The sequence below is a fragment of the Citrus clementina genome, unplaced genomic scaffold (genome assembly GCF_000493195.1).
Source record: "Citrus clementina cultivar Clemenules unplaced genomic scaffold, Citrus_clementina_v1.0 scaffold_8, whole genome shotgun sequence".
NCBI classification, from domain to species: domain Eukaryota; kingdom Viridiplantae; phylum Streptophyta; class Magnoliopsida; order Sapindales; family Rutaceae; genus Citrus; species Citrus x clementina.
Genome location: NW_006262022.1, coordinates 9,153,298 through 9,157,627, shown reverse-complemented (window position 1 = coordinate 9,157,627; position 4,330 = coordinate 9,153,298). Strand labels below are relative to the sequence as shown.

Below are 4,330 nucleotides of genomic sequence, written 5' to 3'. Positions count from 1 at the left end.
GTAAGAGCTTTCTCCTTTTTCAATCTTTCCTTCCCAGCTTTGTTGCTTTCTTTCAGGATCATGTTTTGTTGGCATCTCAATATAGTCTCAGCAAACCTAGTCCGGATCATTGCAGCCCGCAATCTGTTTTCAGAATCAACGGACATGTTCGAACCAGAAATCGAAGAATTATCTCCCAATGTGTTCTGCTTCTTGAGATTAACATTACTTCCACCAGCGACTTCAAGAAAACTATAGGTCCGTTTCAGACCAATCGTAGGCATTTTGATCTGGGAAATGGACGAAACTCTTTGTGGGTTCTAATTATTTTTCAAGAGGGTCTGGGAATTTGCAAAAAGATTGAGAAGATTTAACGAAATGCTTATGAACGGAACAAAGGAATAAGCGTAGTGGGATTGAGGAATTACAAGAATTAGGGTTTTGTTGGACAAAAACTGAAAGAGCAAAGAGTTGAGAGAGTTTTTAGTTGATTCTTTTTCCTGAGTGAAGTGGGAATTAAGCAAACACGCGGTTAAAATCTTTATAACTGAGAGATGTGAATAAAGCCGTTAATACCGCGCACCAAGACTGTTCTCTCTAACCCTAGTAGAGGTTAACGGTCGATTTTGTTGAGTTTCAAATTTCCCTTTTTCTTTCTCTGCAAGTAAAAACTTTTTCTTTTTTCTTTTTAAATCTAATTGTTTAAAAATAAGACGCTACTTAATTTTTTTTCTATTTTTTTGAAATAATAAAAAATATTTTTTTTTATTTCCATATTTTGGATAATATGTTCCGTTATATAAAGGGAGGTGCTTGTTCAAGTTTCTAAAAACATTAACAATGCCCAAATTAATGCTCTGATTACATTTGAGAGAAATGGGTGCCTTTGTACCAATTAGTTTTTTTTTCTTAAATAAAATTTTAAATTACTGATTTAGGTCTTTAAAATGGGTATGAATCTTTTCACTTTGAAGAGGTAAGCGACACTTGATAATGGTTGAATTGATCAATATCCAGGTGAATTTAGCAATTTAAAATGAATAATGGGCATGATGAGTGCAATGAAGTGAAAATGGTTGTGAAACAAATGCACATTTGGTTTGATTTTGAGGAGCTAGAAGGGTTAATGAAGCAATATATGCTTTAGAGAAAATGGAGAACCCTAGAATGAAGCTGCAATTGCTGGATTTGATAATAAGTTGTACATGATTTTGTTAGAATAGTGGGGAAAACAGAAGAATTTGCCAAGAATGAATGAGGTTTATAGAGAAATGTAAGAAAACAGCAACGTTTCAGTGAAAGACTATTACATCACATGCCATTAGCAAACAGTAATAAGCACAAAATATGAACTCTGACAGGCAATTCTATGTCGTAAAAAACTCAAGAATGCAGCTAAGACCAAAAACAATTGCCTCAACTAAAGAATGCACAGAAATCATTCCAAGCCTTGCCATTTTGGTCAATGTGGGCAAGCAAAGGCAGCACAATAACAAAATGTGGAAGGCTCAAACATCTAAGAACTAAAAGATGTAACGTATAATTGGTTTGTAAAGCAATTGAATCACAAAGTTTACAGAAATGAGGTCATACAAATGTAAGGAAGCAATGAATCAAGCAAGGTTTCGATGCTTCATCATTAGAAAATAAAATTAGTCGAAGTTTTAGTGTACATGGTTGTAGCAGAAGAAAATTAGGGAATTCATTTTATTAAAACAAAGCATTTTAGCCCCATGAAATAGGACCTCCATGGAATAATTTATCAGCAGGGGGGGAGCTAGTATAAGGCTAGAGGGTGCCACAGCCCCTGTAGAATTTTGATAAATTTTAGGGTTTCTAAAGAAAATGTGAAAAATTAGTATAACATATCTATATTGGCCCCTGTAGAATTATAATTTTACATATATAATAACATAAAAAAATAAAATTTTAAATTTGGCCCCTGTAGAATTTTTCCCCTAGCTCCGCCCCTGTTTATCAGCTCATTTTGAACAGAAGAAAACACAACTCAGAAGGGTCAACACAACTTAGAACTGTTGTTCCTGAAGCTCCACAGTGGCACAGTCACACCATTTACCATTTACCAGTCCATTTTCTTTATCATTCACTACCAATGAAAGCCAAAATGTGGACTGTGCAAACATCAAAGAATGAATTTTGTTCTTGTAAACATCAAATTGATAATGTGTAATGTGGAGCAATGGAATAAATCAACATATATAGGAACAAAATTGATCCATCAATAAATAATTTCTCACAAACAGCCTCGACTGGTATGTTTTCTTACCAGGATTACACCTTGATATTTTCAAAATTTAGCTTAGTTCTTGACAATGGCTGTCATGTTGTAGAACAAGCTCCATGCAATAAGATGTGCAGAAGAGGCAGGGTAAAGGTAGCCAGAATTAATCGAATCGGGCTCTATATAAGTTGATTGGAGAAAGAAATTTCAGAGTACAATTAGATTTAGTCTTTAAAAATTTGATAGTGAGATATGGTTCAAAAGTTCTGTCTCAGAGACCTAATGATTACAAAGCCTGGGCTTGTCGCTCTAATCAGAGGTATATGAGGCCTGATGGGCAATGGCATCTAAAAGCTTCAACGCGATCAGGAAACTAACTTCATCAGAAATCCTATCATGGTGGCCAAAGAAAGAACTATTGCAGATATTTCTGAAATCTCAAGGAACTACTTCTACTAAAGTCATCACAAACACTATCACAGCTTCCAATTAATTAATGAGTTAAAACAGAAGAAGAACTTGAAAATTGTATAATTACATCTTCAATGAAAAGATTAAAATTAATTAAACAGTGCTGGCACTCTTTGATTTCAACGCATAACATTAATGTAGAGTATTACAATGAAGCCATGAGTGGTAGAATCAATAGCAGTATTACATTACATAAATGAATCAAAGAATGGCTTAAAATGTGGAACCGAAGATTGTTCCACGATCAGGGGAGATAATCATCTTCAGGCTGCCTATGCCAGAGGAAATAACAATCATCTATCCACCTTGGATGTACCAAGAACTTCTCCTCTTGCTCTGGACAGAGACAATCCTCAGGTTCCGTAGAGACCAAATGCGTGACTGAGTCAATTACTATTGTGCACGTGGCTCCCATCTCCTCCGCCCTTGAACTGCTTCGTATAAAATCCTCAAAATCGCTGAAAAGTAAAGAACATCCCTTGAGAATCCCTCTACGAATTTTCGGTAAGTAAGTCCGAACATCTCCACAGACACTGTCAAAGAACAACCTATGTATTGTTTTCAGAACTCTCAGAACGTTTGTCAATACCCCTTCATTCTCACTTTCATCAGTCTGTGTCTCAGAATAAGATTTGTGATCGCCTTTCAATTCTTTATCCCTAAAGTAGTCATATTTTGCCACAACTATCAAGTTCTCTGTGCGATCACTCCACACACTCTCAGTGTCATCAAGAATAACAATGCCCCTCTCTTGGCCCAGTACTAGGTCCAGGTCCTTCCTATCTTTTCCGTTGAAATCTTCACGAGCGATGATCCGGGAACTGAAGTATTTGGAATCTGGGTCCAGGAGCTTGACAGCTGCCTTAGCGTAACATCGGGTACCCATCGTGCATACATACATCTCAAACAAGCTACTGGCTTGTTCAAGAAAAGTGCGCACAAATGGCCTCAACTTCACCAAATTGTCATCATCTATCTGGAATAAAGTGCCATTGAAAGGATGAACTTGCTTCTTCAAATATTCTCTCCGGATGAGAGGCTTTTAATCTTTCGACAGTGGAGCAGCGTATGGTCTAAATCTAGAACAAGATGGAGCTTCCTCTTCCTTAACAAAGCCTTTGTGTTTCTTTTCTTCAAAACTAAAACTTCTTCTTCACTGTACCTTAATCCTGGCAGCATATAATCAAAAGATAAACCGAAAGAACCATCCATGGCTTGGTTGCAAAAAATGCACCTTCTGTTCCGAACAGTAGAATGGTGGCATGACAGAAGCGGCTCAGAAGAACAAGAATCTACACCAGCGAAACCACCACAGCTTCTCTTGATAACAAACTTTGTCTTCCTAACACACTCGAGTTTGTAACTGTATGTCCCCATTTTGTGTGTTTTGATTGTTTGTTTGAAGAGGGTTTTGAAAATTTGCAAGAAAGGATTTTAAAAGATTCAAAGAACAAAGATTGAGAAGCCCTAGAAAGAATGCCTGTTGCTAGAAATTGTTTTTATTGGGTTTCAATCGGTAAGAATTACCAAGAAAAAGAGTCGTTTGTAGAATTTGAAAGAGATTTTATTGAAACAAAGTTGAGAGGTAGTGATTGTGTAATAAAAAAATCTTTTCCTGAGTGAAGTGGGAATTAAGAA

The 4,330-nt window shown here is 36.3% G+C and overlaps 1 pseudogene; it reads right to left on the bottom strand.

Moving 5' to 3' along the window:
* Nucleotides 1-2,936: 2,936 nt before the first annotated feature.
* LOC112096331 lies at nucleotides 2,937-4,069 on the bottom strand (annotated as a pseudogene).
* Nucleotides 4,070-4,330: the final 261 nt, after the last annotated feature.